The sequence below is a fragment of the Amphibalanus amphitrite genome, unplaced genomic scaffold (assembly GCF_019059575.1).
Source record: "Amphibalanus amphitrite isolate SeventyFive unplaced genomic scaffold, NRLGWU_Aamphi_draft 000166F_arrow, whole genome shotgun sequence".
Lineage (NCBI taxonomy): Eukaryota > Metazoa > Arthropoda > Thecostraca > Balanomorpha > Balanidae > Amphibalanus > Amphibalanus amphitrite.
The window spans coordinates 655,803-670,565 of NW_024881661.1; the positions used below are offsets into that span (position 1 = coordinate 655,803).

The window sequence follows — 14,763 nt, forward strand, 5'->3', positions numbered from 1 at the left end:
ATGTGGCACACACATGTGGACTTGTGCACGAGCACACCTCTTCTCGCGCTTGCTCGCTCACATTGCCGAGCACGGATCTGAAAAAGACCACCCCGAGCAAGAACACCGCTGTCCGCGATAAGCGGCCTGACCATAAGTCAGCTCAAATGATAATCTGCATACGACCACATATATTGGACGAATAGCGTTACAACCCTAAGCCCGTGTAACCAAGCACAGATCAAAGATATATTTCAAGAAATGTGTATTGAAATGTGTATTTATAGTCCGCGCCGATGGAAGGCTCAAAGAATTGGCAAACGCTTCCGACACCCCGCCGCGGCATGCTCTACGGGGATCTCACTCCACTTGCTTCACGGTCGCGATGGCCGCCGCTGATGGCGGCACATCGGCCTTCACTCCACCAAACACTTCGGTTCTCAGAAACCAATTCAGATTGACCATGTTTTTAGGAGTTTTGATGTTAAAAATCCAAAAGGCGGCCTGCCACAGCAGGAATGCTTGGTCTGGTGGCGCCGATACCACCTCCTGGGCCTGGACGAATACCGCGTCTTCCCCGCCCAGCTCTCCATTCACGATTATGGGGTGGAAAGTTTTGCGGGCCTCCGTTGGCTTCCGTCGTCTCTTGGAGAATGCGCTGCAGGTTCTCCCAGCTGATCCCCTGCAAAATGTTCATAACCAAATTATAGGTACACTTAACATTGCGTGGGAGAAGATGGAGGAGAAAGAATAGGAGAGAAGGAGGGAAAGAATAAAGGAGAGAAGGAGGGAAAGAGTAAAGGAGGGAGAGAGAGGAGAGAGAGAGGAGAGGAGAGGAGAGGAGAGGAGAGGAGGGGAGGGGAGGGGAGGGGAGGGGAAGGAGGGAGTGAGGAAGGAAGCAAGGAAAGATGGAAGGAAGAAATGATGGAGGAGAGGTAGACAGATGTAACAAGACAAACAAGACAAGACATGGACCTGATGTGTTGGCGCAGGGCACTGATACTACATTTCGGCATCGGCACATGATGTGAAAATAATGTATAATGCCTCAGACTCAGCAGTCTGGAAAATGTAGGTACAAATTACACATGTATCAGTAAAGAAGTTTCTGCATTTAGATGAGAATGAATTGTTTTGAAAACATTAGAATAGACAATGCCTGTATCTTGAAAAAGGATTAGATTGGGCTGTGTCAGGACAAAACTGGGGATGAGTCATGTGAGCTCGCAATGTTGTGCCAGGCAACTTCATGAGATCACACTGAAGGAGCTCCAGCGAATTACTTTCAGCATGCCCAGCTCGAGTGTGCAACATGTACACTGGACTGGATCATTGTAGTGTCTGAACGTGACGCACCAAACTCAATGTGACACACCAAACTGAATGTGACGCACCAGCGACAAAACAAAACACTACAACCATCTATTGCAAAAGCAATTTATACATACCTGCAGCTGTGTGTCCCTGCATCCTGGCCTGCTGTCTTGCATGAGCGCTGCACATAATACAAATGTAGCTGTAGTTAGTCCGCTTAATTCCAAAGAAGTTAATCATATCATTTTTTGATTGAAAATTCCTCAAGGTAGGACGGTAGGTACCATTATCACAAGCTTCCTGAACAAAACTGTGGTGACGCCCACCGCTACAGCGAGGAGGTGGTGCTTTGATGAGCTGTGGAAAAACAGACACATTTGCAGTCACCACTTCTATTATTGTTCTATGAATCCATGACAAAGCCACTTAGAATGCAAGTATGAATAACCTAGCATAAGCCGAAGCTTAACTTTTTATTAAAAACTAAAAGATATATCCTATTGGTCCCTGCTTGCACAGATAATTGACAAGAATAAATGATATGGCCACACTACAAACTTTTGCACAACCTGCCAGGCCACAACATTTCTAGCTACTGTGGGCAGTTCAATGTGCCTCCCTAATCAACAATTGCCCCAAACAACAAACTATGCCTATTATTTACATTAAGATAAACTATAACCTTGTAAATAGCAATACATTTTGTAAATAATTAGAATATTATACCGCGGAAATCATGCGCCATGATAGCCTACAAAATCATCATAAATTCTATCGCGATATCTCAATATTTATACCGACGCACATGAACGTTGAGGCTATTCAAATATACAAACATGATCTAAATTATTTAAAAAAATGCTAATTTTACCTATAAGAACCAAATTACCAATAATTCGGCGCTAATTTCCAGCCTCACCCACACACCGACAACACGACAAATGGCGGCGTGCTAACAGGCGACGGCGCCTTTTGGAAGAAATGTTTATTACGACCAATTTAAGACGTGTGTAAAATGAATGTTCAATGATTTATTTTTAAATTGGAAACGTAAAAATGTGGATAAAAGAATAATATCCGCCTAAAAAGGGCTTTAAAAAATATCACTTTTCTGAAAAAGTTAGGCTAGCAGTTTATCTTTCGCCATATGAGCTAAAGTCCATATCCCACTGCTACCGGTCCATATCATTTCGGGAGAATAGAATATTGCGTTTCACCTGGTAAAAAATCGTGTCGAAATGGACATTATAACAATCGAAACGAAACACTTGAATACTTCGGTGCACGAAAAGTAATCAAAATCTTGATTACAACTCCTTATATGGTCATGCCACGCCCCGTTTTCGTGACGTCATAATCATAAACTTGATTAATCAAGTTCTTGATTACCTCCCCGTAGTTTGCCCAACTGGATTGGCCTGCGGTCTTTTTTGCTGGGTAGCCCCATCCCTTCTACCCCGTAATTGACTACTTTTGATACATCTCAGTGACCGTCGTGGCACGTGCCACGTGAAAAGTCAAGGGTGTTCAAGCTGTTTTGCAAAAGTAGTGATTTTGAGAGGCTCATATCTCAGCAGCCGCTTGGGCGATTGACTTGCGGTAATTTTTGTAGGGTAGCAGCATCCCTTCTTCCAAAAATAGGATACGATGCATGTGGGTCACCCCCAGTGCACGTGCAAAATACAACAATAAGAGGTGTCAAATTTGTTCCCATTTTAATAACTCGGTAATTACTGGGGCGATTTCGCTGAAACTTGGCATACAGGTAGGCACCCTCCAGGCAATGCATTCCCATGTGTTGCGGTTAAGGTGCTACTGCACGTGCGCACGTGCAGGGGGCGCTTCCAGATCTCGAGAACGGCTGGGCCGATTGCGCTCAAATTTGGTACACGGTTTGGGACCAGTTAGTAGGGTGCCGTGCAAAAGTCAGTTTGGACCCCGTTTGCACGTGCGCACGTGCAGAATGCCGCCTCCAGCTCTCAGGAACGGCTGGGCCGATTGCGTTCAAATTTGGTACACCGCTAGCGACCGGTTAGAAGGGTGCTTTGCACAAGCCCGTTGGAAGTACCCTGTCGCCCTTCCGCACGTGCAGGGCTCACTATCTCGCTCGCTCGTTCTTCGCCCAAAAGGCGTTTTACTGGTTTTACAGTAAAAGTTGTATAGTGTGATGTGTGGACCGTCAGGTAACTACACCTGAAAATTGTAGGCATTGTGAACTATCTTTGCAGTAAAACGCTAGTTAGGTAGCAAGATATCCTACCATTCACTGTGTGGCACCCGCTGATACAAGGCGGCCCCGCTGATTTTCATTTCATAGAACTGGCTCCGACAGGCCGTCCTCGCCCACTCTCCGATGGGCCGTTCTGATAGCACACCCGACCGAGCTTCCCGCAGACGATTTGTCCAGAGACTCCCCACGGGACTGTAAATCGGAAATGGCCAATCGGTCAGCACAGTTCCATCCGGCGTCCGAGCCTGTTTTCCTGTCCGCTGGACGTGTCGGGTGCAACTTGTGGCGAAACGAACAGCCTAACAGGTGACGATGAAGAGTGAATCCAAGGTCTACAAGATATTGAACAAGATAGGATCCAGGATCTTCAACATAAGTACCTACTTATCTCGTCAAACCAAATGTTCAGGGCCCAAGTTCTTCAAGACATACCGAGAAATGATAGGGTCAGTATCGTGAATTTACCAACTTTCGCAAAGCCATGTAACATACGATCAATGATCATCCTGAATCAGTTGAATCCTTGCTCCTAGATATTTAATAGATCCAGATTTTAACACGCGTACCTCCTGACAGATTAGATAACTAGTTTCCCTTTGACTGCAAGCCTACAGGAGGAGCACCTTCCACATTTCCGGCACTGCACAATGGGGTTTGGCAAGGACTTATTTTTGCCATGGTGTGGCAGAAAAGATTTTAACCAGCTCCATTTTCTGAATAAATTGTACAGGAAATGACGCTATTATCATTTCACAAGCTTGGGGGCATGATTTGTCATGTTTCCATACTGCATAACAAATAGTGACTTCTTATGTCATCTTTTGTTGTTGAGTTGTTGCATAAAGCACGCACTATCAATCTCTATCATCCATTCAGCTCCGCAGCCGCGGCCTACGCAACAGCCGAACCATTATTCATTGGGTATTTTGCATATCTGGCAGCGTACGTCACGTCCGGTGTTCGTTAATCTACATATTGGGCAGCGCACGTCAGGCATTCATTTCCAGATGATTTTGTGGTTTTTACCTTGATATGATTCTTGAATCCTTTAGTTTTACGTTTTTTATGGTAAATTTAAGTAATTTGATGAAGGACTTGTCCGTGCATGTGCAACATATTACACTCTTTCCAACTCAAAACAACTTATATTTACCTTTACGTTTAGCTGGCAATCAAAGAAATGCTCTACTCGCGGCCAGAAATCTAGGTCTGAGCATCGTTTGCAAATGACAAATACAAACTTCGTCTTGTTCGTGCACTGAGTAGCTCGTTTGAGAAGAACCAATGTTAAAAGAACGTCAAACGATAAAAGCTATCAAGTTTATGAGCAAACATAAATGCTTAGAAGTCCATCACTATAATAGCGTTATCGCTATTTCATTGTTTGCACTTAAGTTTATATTATTTGAAACGTAAATTACAATTTACAGTTTGATCAGGCACTACTGATTTTTTTTATTCTTTAATTCTTCAAGATTATTGTTTAACATCGCTTTATTACCACGCCATGGGCTGGTGATGGAGGAAAAGAGAATATTATGACACCATTTCAGTACGAGTTATGATTTTACCACCACCAAGAAGGATGACACCAACACGACCAGTGCCGCGTTACTACGCCGCGCCGGGGCGGGACCTCGGTAAAGGGGAGTAGTCGAGTTGCTACTGGCATGCGTTGCTCGGTAATCTGACTTGTAGTCTGATTATCACTTAGTAGTCTCTGCCCACTAGTCAGTGACTAGAAGCCGCTTATGTGTCTGCCCAATGTGTTCACTACCTATTCCTATCGTGTGGCTCTGAAGTTCCATTGAACCAAAATGGCCTTGTTCAATGTTATAACAGCTCCTTGTAGCGCCTATAACTCACGTGCACACCGTGCTATTCTTGATTTTGAAGCCATTTTCTCGCGAGACAAGCAGAATAGCTCTGCAAACTTTCCATATCCTGATTTTGGTGTCCATCTGTTTCTTCCTTTCGAAAAAAAAAACATTTTTCGAAAGCTTTTATCTCCAATGAGTGAATGCAAAGATAGGTAGCTGCATGAATAAAAGATGTTTTACTGGCAAAGGCATTCATTTAATAAGGTAGACCTTTGATTGATCTTCTGTTTCTGCATTAATTACTAGTTATGACCCATGCAACCTGGAAGATGGACATCAATATTCCAATAGAACGTATCGCAGTAAGAAATATTAAAAGCACCCAGCAATAATTTGACTGTGATTGCAGCAAACCATGTTTTGATGTCAATGTGTTGCATAACGCAGAATTAGACATAATCACTCATTTTGAATGCCGACATTGAGTGCATAGTTTGCTTTATTTATCGGCGCCACATTAACAAGCCATATCAACAGTCGGCATTTTCTATTGGCTTTTATTGCTGATAGAATATTTGAGTAAGAGCCTCAACTTGTAAGAATAGAATGTGCTTGAATGGTCCTTAACAATAAGAATATGGTTGTCAACTATTTACGGACCTGATTTTTCAAAGTGGGGAATACCTTGCTGACGCATGAAGAAAGGCGTTTTGCTTTGAATATTGTTCTAAACCAATTTTTTCATTATCGTCCTGATTCAATTGACACACAGAAGAGACTTCTTTAGAATGCATAGCGTCGTCGTTTTAAAAGTGCATAGTTTTGCGAGACCAATACTGTATGATTAAGCCCATGATTACTTCGACGTTTGTCTAATTACATAATGGGTACAGTGTACAGTACATAATGGATGTGTGACAGATCAAATGATTAGTTTGTGATTCATCAATAAGCAACGTTTGCTCCTCAAAGTGCTTTTGCTATGGCTCTAAAAACGACTAATAATAGTTTCCGATTCGATTTATCATACCTCATCACTCATGTCCGCTCATTCGATACTTTCATGTTCTCGAAAGATCCCGTATTCCAGTAAGTAATGGTTCAAAAGCCACGCAGCCTGTAGCCCGGGTTTTCTGCCAGGATTCCCCTAGTTCGACTGCACCTCAGCCCTGTTCTCCAATGTCCTGTGAAGTGTCTTTAGGTGCCGCACAGCATCGGTCGTCTCAATTACCGCCCTACTCCCTGTCACCGCCGCCGGCGGCAGTCACCGCCGTATTCCTTGGCGCCCGTCCCACTCACACACCTCCCACTCACGTCCTTATTTGCACCCACGCACAATAGATGCGCCAGTTTTCTATCGTCCCCTGCCTGCGCTCGCCCGTCACTGGCCGATCCAGCGCCTGAGCTAACGAGCAGCACCGACCGGCACCGGACGTGCGACGAATCAGTGCCGCGGCGCCGGTAATTGGCACAGGAGCGCCACGAGCGTGGCCGTCGCAGTCGATGTCGTCCCGGAGCCGCCGCTCCCCGGGGACGGACACGCCAGATTACCAACCGCACGGGGAGCCGGAGCCGCGGCCGGAGCGTCTGGAGCGGCAGCACGGAGGGAGCCGGAGCCGGAGCACGGGGAGCCGGAGCCGCGGCCGGAGCGTCTGGAGCGGCAGCACGGACGGAGCCGGAGCGGCGGCACGGGGAGCCGGAGCCGCGGCCGGAGCGTCTGGAGCGGCAGCACGGACGGAGCCGGAGCACGGGGAGCCGGAGCCACAGCCGGAGCGTCTGGAGCGGCAGCACGGACGGAGCCGGAGCCGCGGCCGGAGCGTCTGGAGCGGCAGCACGGACGGAGCCGAAGCACGGAGGGAGCCGGAGCCGCGGCCGGAGCGTCTGGAGCGGCAGCACGGACGGAGCCGGAGCGGCCGCGTAAGAGAGCCGGCTCTCGGTTTTGTATTTTGAGGGTTCCGTATATATTACATGCCGGCATATGTGAGCATTCATTAGAACGCAGCCACATCTGAGATTAACATAAAGAAAACTCCTTAGTGTGACCCATGAATTTGATGCACAGAAGATCCGTTTATGCGACGGCAGGGAATTCAAAATGCACGCACCAATAGCACACAGCATCGAAGTCCGTATCTTTAGGCCCGTGACCGGCGCCCATTGCGTGCCACTTGTTGCGGCGACTTGTGGAGCCGCGGCCATGCCGTGGCCGGTCGGCCGGCCGCGGGTAAAGGTCGCGCTCGAGCGGAGTATGTGACCGCGGGCGCGGTGCGCCGGCGCCAGGCACCTGTTTGGGATTCTGCGGCCCGGCCCGCTCACTACCGGTACCCACATTATCGGCCATCGGGGAACCGTTAGCCGTCCGGGTCAGCCGCCGCCCGTCGAAAGGTCACCAGGCGCTCGGCCGGCCGGCCGCCCCGGACCGCCTCAGGTGCGTCCTGCACTGGGGGCTGGTCCGGGGATACGGCTGCTGTCATGTCACAACTGGGGGTCATTGCCAGGCTGGTAACAACGGCAGGCTGGGAAATTTACACATTTAAACATAGTAATACGGTACTCCGATGGGATGGACCCTCGCGATACTCCAAAGCGCAAGTTACGTACCTATTTTGAAATATATGCCATAGTAAAATCCCTGATTTTGACTGAATTATCCTCTTTGAAAATTGAAATTATATCACTCAAACTATGTATAGGTATCCATGTTTTGAAGCGACCACACAATCTCAGACGTCACCAAAGCATGGATAGTGTTCTTTCCTTCAGTGAGAAAATGACTCGTTCATATAAATTCATCCTGTCATTGAATTATCCCGGGCCCTGATGGGGGGGGGGGGCATTTTGCCCCCCCCCCTGTGGTTTTTCTTAAATAAAATTTTGGGTACCTTACCGGGCATCAATTTGACACCTTCACACAAAATTCAAGTCACAGATCACCTCTGGTCAGGAGTTATTGAGGTCAAACTGAGGTCATGTTCGAGTAAAAATGAGCAAAAAACATGACATCTTGAAACGCTCACCAATTCTACAGTTAACAAGCAATTTTAAAGGTCTTTATGTGGTTGTGTAGAAAAAAGGTGGCGCTACAAAACTGCCATCTCGAATTTTTTAAATTTTGGAATTTTAACCCCCAAGAATAAAAAATAATATTTTTTTAGAAAAACTCAGAAAATTTCAAAAAAAAAATCGAATTTCGAAAAAACCGGAATATATGTGATAGTCCCTGCGCTCTTTGATATACATACCAAATTTTAGATCGATACCTCTTTTTTGGGCCAAGTTATAGCGAAAAAAACTGTTAAAAATTGATGACGTCAAATTTTTAACTCAATTTTTAGCAACTCCAGACCACGTAGCGCAAAACGGAGACCACCATTGAACTCCCCGAGACGAGCTGCATCGAATCGATACCCATTTTATGCAAAAATATCAACTTTGAAATTTGACTTAATTTGACCTGACCTTGACCTGACCTTGATCTGACCTTGACCTGACCTTGACCTAACCTTGACCTGACCTTGACCTGACCTTCACCAAAACATAATCTCAACTGACCCCAAGGGCTGCCTGTCCCACATAATCGCATTTGGCATGTAAAATGGACCATAAAACATGCATCACATGATATTTTTAATTTGTGACCCTCAGTGACCTGACCTCTGTGACCTGACCTGGTATCAGTGACCTCAAATAGCAAAATATGTGTTTGACGAACATTTCCCCATCGATGATATTCAATGAAATGCATTTTACTCGATTTTACAACGCATTTCTTGAAATGCCTGTAAACAGTGAAAATTCGACCTTTGACCTGACCTGTGACGTCATCAATTTGACCGAGGTCAATGAAATTGGGTCACAAGGTAGTTCCCCGTTGGGGCTATCCAACGCCGTTTGCCGCTTGTCGCTATGTTGCGTGGTTCTCGAGATCTTAGGGGGGGGGGGCAAAATGCCCCCCCCCCCCATCAGACCGCGTTGCTCGGCAGACCCCATCAGGGCGCGGGTTATAACAATCAATATTCAATAGCATGCCACAAACCATGATAAGATATTCATTTTAGTAGGCTTACCTCTGCTGTTCGAGTGCGAGTATAACTCTCTATTTGTGTGTAATAGTTAAGATATACTCAGCCATATAAAACCAGTATAACGCCTTTGGGGGCGACTAACGGAGCAAGCGAGAGGGTGGGCCTTGCATGTGCGAAATTTCGAGGGGGTACCTCCAGCTGACTTGTGCACGGCACCCTACGAACCGGTCTCTAGCGATGTGCCAAATTTGAGCACAATCGGCCCAGCCGTTCTCGAGATCTGGAAGCGGCACCCTGCACGTGCGCACGTGCAAAATGGGTCCCGACTGACTTTTGCACGGCACCCTACTAATCGCTCCCTAACCGTGTACCAAATTTGGGCGCAATCGGTCCAGCCGTTCTCGAGATCTGGAAACGACCCCTGCACGTGCGCACGTGCACCAGCACCCCAACTCTGGCACATGGATATGCATTGCCTACCTACATACATGCCAACTTTCAGCGCAATCGGCCAAGTAGTTACCGAGATATTGCAACAATTACAAAACTGACACCTCTTCGTTTTGCACGTGGCACGTGCATAAGGGGTCACCCACATGCATCGGGAATAGTCCAATACTTGGTAGAAGGAATGAAGCTACCCTACAAAAATTACCGCGTGTAAATCGGTCAAGTGGATGCTGAGATATAAGCCTCGCAAAAGCGTCCGCACGGCCGGCCGGCCGGCCGGCCGGCCGCTCATACTCAGAAATTTCCGTTAATCTAAGGAAAGACTCCGCTCGCTTCGCTCGCTCCGTAACAAACCAGTATAACGCCTTTTGGGGCGACTAACGGAGCGAGCGAGAGGGTGGGCCTTGCACGTGCGAAATTTCGAGGGGGTACCTCCAACTGAATTGTGCACGGCACCCTACTAATCGGTCTCTAGCAATATGCCAAATTTGAGCACAATCGGCCCAGCCGTTCTCGAGATCTGGAAGCGGCACCCTGCACGTGCGCACGTGCAAAATGGGTCCCAACTGACTTGTGCACGGCACCCTTCTAACTGGTCCCTAACCGTGTACCAAATTTGAGCGCCATCGGTCCAGCCGTTCTCGAGATCTGGAAACGACCCCTGCACGTGCGCACGTGCAGCAGCACCCCAACTCTGGCATATGGATATGCAGTGCCTAGTGGGTACCTACCTACATGCCAACTTTCAGCACAATCGGCCAAGCAGTTACCGAGATATTGCAACAATTACAAAACGGACACCTCTTCCTTTTGCACGTGGCACGTGCATAAGGGGTCACCCACATGCATCGGGAACAGTCCAATACTTGGTAGAAGGAATGAAGCTACCCTACAAAAATTACGGCGTGTAAATCGGTCAAGTGGTTGCTGAGATATAAGCCTCGCAAAAGCGTCCGCACGGCCGGCCGGCCGGCCGCTCATACTCAGAAATTTCCGTTAATCTAAGGAAAGACTCCGCTCGCTTCGCTCGCTCCGTAATTAGCGCCACCTCAATTAGCGTAGAAATTTATGTTACTCTTCAACGTCACTGAGTTTACCAACCGTGCCCGTCGACCGTTTCGACCTTTCGTAGCAATCGAGACAAAGCAGCAAATGATGCAAGGGGGAGGGTGGGGAGCGCGCGCTTTGCAATTGCTGATTAGGCTGCCTGCTCTGGAAACGAGAAAGGCTTCGTGCGCGTCAGTTTCCGCAAGGATGGCCAGCAACTTGTGACGAGTGTGACGTTCAAGGCTGTGTGACGTCAGAAAGGCCGTGACGGCTAGAGTTTGGTATGTTTTAGCAACTGAACTTCCCCCTTCAAAGCCTGCATGTGACTAAAAATAGCGTCATGAGATTGTGTGAGTTGAACCGGAGCAACAAGTTCGGCCTTGGGGACAGAGCTTACTTAACCCGCGCCCGGCTGGGGGTCCTGGATTTCCACGCCCTGCTGGGGGGGGGTGTTTGAACACCCCCCCTTGTAACTCGGCTCCTGGGCCACGTAGCGATACGCGGAAGGCGGCGTTCGAAAGAGCGTCAAAAATAATGACGAAATCACTTCAGTCAATTTTTTGGTCAGGTCAAAGGTCAGGTCACCAGAGGTCATTGAAGGCAAAATTTCGCCGATTTCCAGGTCGAATGTCGAAAATTTCCAAGAAACCAACGCATAACTCGAGAACCAATAGAGCTACAGCGCCGCGGAAAAGCGCATTCGATAGCCCTATTAAAGCCCTTTCTGAGTAATTCTCTCAAATTTGACCTAACGTCAACGGTTTTGCCTGCAGGGGGCAAAAACTGCAAAAATAGCCGATTTTTTCGGAAACAGTTTTTCTGCAATAACTTTTGACCCAAGCCTTGTACGAGCTTACTTTTACCGGCATTGTGTTCCTCTCGTCAAGACGCATCGAATGAACTATAAGTTGACCTTGAAAGGTCAACTTGAAAATTTGACCTCAGGTCAAGGTCATGACCTGACCGGAAAGGGTCATGCTGCATATCAGTCGATCCGTGTCGTCGAGCTGAACACTTCTAAGGCGTTTTCATCGCTCTAGCATGCCTCTATCAAAAGTTATTTGCGAAAAACTGTTAAATACCATTCGTGACCTAAGATGACCTCAGGGCATAAACAAGGGTCACGGACACCATTTTCATGTTCAGTGTGTCTAAACCACTTGTAATTCGGTGTTTGGAAGTGTTTATAATGTCTTTTGTCCAAAAGAGGCGCATTTCAATTTTCTCCCATTGACTTATAATGGGGAGGTCGCAAAATTGACCTGACCTTAGGTCATCGATATCAAAATTCTGAGATATACATTTTGTACATGCTATTGCTCTTAGCAATCGCTGAAAGTTTCAAAGCGATCGGTCACTCGGTGTAGCTATGACAGACATTGAAACTTTTTATGAGATGAGGTCACTTCAAGTGACCTGGTGACCTGACCTTGAATGACCTTGGTCTGAAATTTTCACAACATGTGTAGAATTGATGTATGATAAGGTGTACCAAAAACGGCGGCGCTCCGCGCCGCCGTTTTTGAGATATTCGCGAAAAACCACAAGGGGGGGTGTTCAAACACCCCCCCCCAGCAGGGCGCGGGTTAATATATCGTGTCCCAAAATACACATGGAAGGCAGTGGATACATTTTGTCTTGCCGTCTTAAGTTTTTCTGCATCATTCAGATTTCACAAAGTCAAAGCACGTAATGTAGCAGAGCCATTTAGTATTTCTATATTCTGAGGTGGGAGGTTACGTTACTTACCTTACTACTAAACAGCCGTGTGGAAAAAAAAATCAGCCATATACCAGAAGCATTGCATGATGTCAAGATAACCCGCGCCCCGCTGGGGGGGGGGGGCAGAATCTGCCCCCCCCCCCTCCCGTTTTTCGCCAATAACTTCTAAACGCGTTACGCCAGCGACGTCAAACTTTCAGTACCTTATCATACGTCAATTTGACACGTTCCCTGAAAATTTGAGCGAAATCCGTCGGAAATTTTTTGAGAAATTGACGTTTTTGTGACGTCATGTTCGCCATTTTCGCCTCAAAAACGGCAAAATTTCAAACGCCGCTAACATCTTCATTTTTAAAGGAATCAAGACGTAATAAAAAAGGTTATACGTGATTCTACTTTGTCTATCAAATGGCTATCTCGGTTTTTTGAAAATTTTGGATTTTGGCCCAAATTTTTTCAAAAAACTGACTTTTTTGGGAAAATAATTATAAAGTCCAAAATTTTGAGTGTATCGAAAAAACCGGAATATATGTCAGAGCAGTAGTCTATGTGCACCTACATACCAATTTTTAGAAGAATCGGTTCAAAAATGTGGCAGTTATTAAAAATTTTATGACGTCACGACACACAAAAATTTTGAAAAATGATTTTTTTGGAAGTTCTAGACCTCGTACGGAAACAAAAATAGCACCATTCGATTCGCCGTGAAAAACTGCATCGGATAGACACCTTTTTAGGCCTTAACAACCAACTTCAAAATTTGACCTCACTTGACCTGACCTTGTCCTGACCTCGACCTGAAATTCATCCAGAGGTGGTCCATATCACTTATTGAGTGTGCCTATTGAATTCTATGAGTAAAATGACCCATAAAACATGTGTCGCACATGCCCTTTTCTATATTTTGTTTTTGGTGACCTGACCTGACCTGACCTGACCTTGACCTTGACCTTTGAATGACATTGCATGCAACGAATATTGTCTTGGTAGTCTAAGAACACGTTTTGGGCAATCAGTCTCAGTCCATTCTTCGGCAACTACGGTGCAAGGCCGATACTGTAGAAACTTGCATTTTGTACCCTTGACCTGACCTTGACCTGACCTCTGACCTACTTAAGCAAAAAAAATTGGGGTCTTTAGATCCGTCTTGTTGAGAGCTTTCGATTGCCGTTTTCCCCGTCTTTCTACGACCATCGGTTCGGAAGTTAGACAGGGGGGGGGGCAGAATCTGCCCCCCCCCCCCCAGCAGGGCGCGTATGGCTGAATAGCCCAGCGGGGCGCGGGATAAAGTTCAGAGCATTAGCAAGTCGACCTGAGGTATGTCACCAGGCAAAATCGGTAACTACAAAATAATGACGAAATTTAAATTGTAAGTAGATAGACACTAACTTTTGCACACAAAAAAAAAATTATTTTAAGCCTTCAGAAAGTGCTCTTCTACTTTCTTCCTAAAGTCTATGAGATAAACACCACTTTTCAAAATTTATTGAATTGATAACAAAGCCAGCGTTCATGACTCCGTTGTGTTAATCGAACCCGCGCCTTCGTTAACTTCGTTAACCCCTTCGTTAACCCGCGCCTGGGTGGGCCTCTCAGCCAACTTCGCCATGGTGTGGGGGACCTTTTGGCCACACCAGATTATCTTGGAAAGCAAGTTAGAAAGACGCAGTAAAAAGCAATGGATAGCTCGCTACAAGATCTTTCAGAATTACATTGGTCATTTTTAATCAGGTCATTGCTGAGGTCACTGGAAGTCACCAAGGGTAAAATCTTCACGAATTCGTGTTCCCGATTTTGTCAACTGTTCACAAATCGTCGCATAAGTCGGAAACCAATAGAGCTGCAGCGCTGCGGAAAAGCGCATTCGATAGCTCTTTCAAAAGCCATTCCGAGCATTTTCCTCAGATTTGAGCTAAAAACTATCAAAATTCGACGTCTTTGCGGACAACGATTTTGTATAATAACTTTTGACTCCAAGCTTGTATTGCACTGATTTTACCGGCATCGCATTTGTCTAGTTGAGACACGTCGAATGAACTTAAAGTGGGCCTGGAAAGGTCAACTTTAACCCTCGCCCGCACATGCCATTTTCCATCCTAGAACGCACATGGGGGGGGGTCCACCCCCCGCGCCATTTCGTTCCTGTTGGAGATAGAGCTTCGCGGTAGAAACCAAA

General features: G+C 46.5%; 1 long non-coding RNA gene across 1 annotated transcript; it reads right to left on the bottom strand.

Moving 5' to 3' along the window:
- Nucleotides 1-231: 231 nt before the first annotated feature.
- Nucleotides 232-2,302, bottom strand: LOC122383535. The gene is made up of 2 exons (XR_006256858.1): nt 1,428-2,302; nt 232-661 (listed from the first exon to the last, which is right to left on the bottom strand). It is a non-coding gene; the product is annotated as an uncharacterized LOC122383535 (long non-coding RNA).
- Between the last annotated feature and the right edge of the window lie 12,461 nt (nt 2,303-14,763).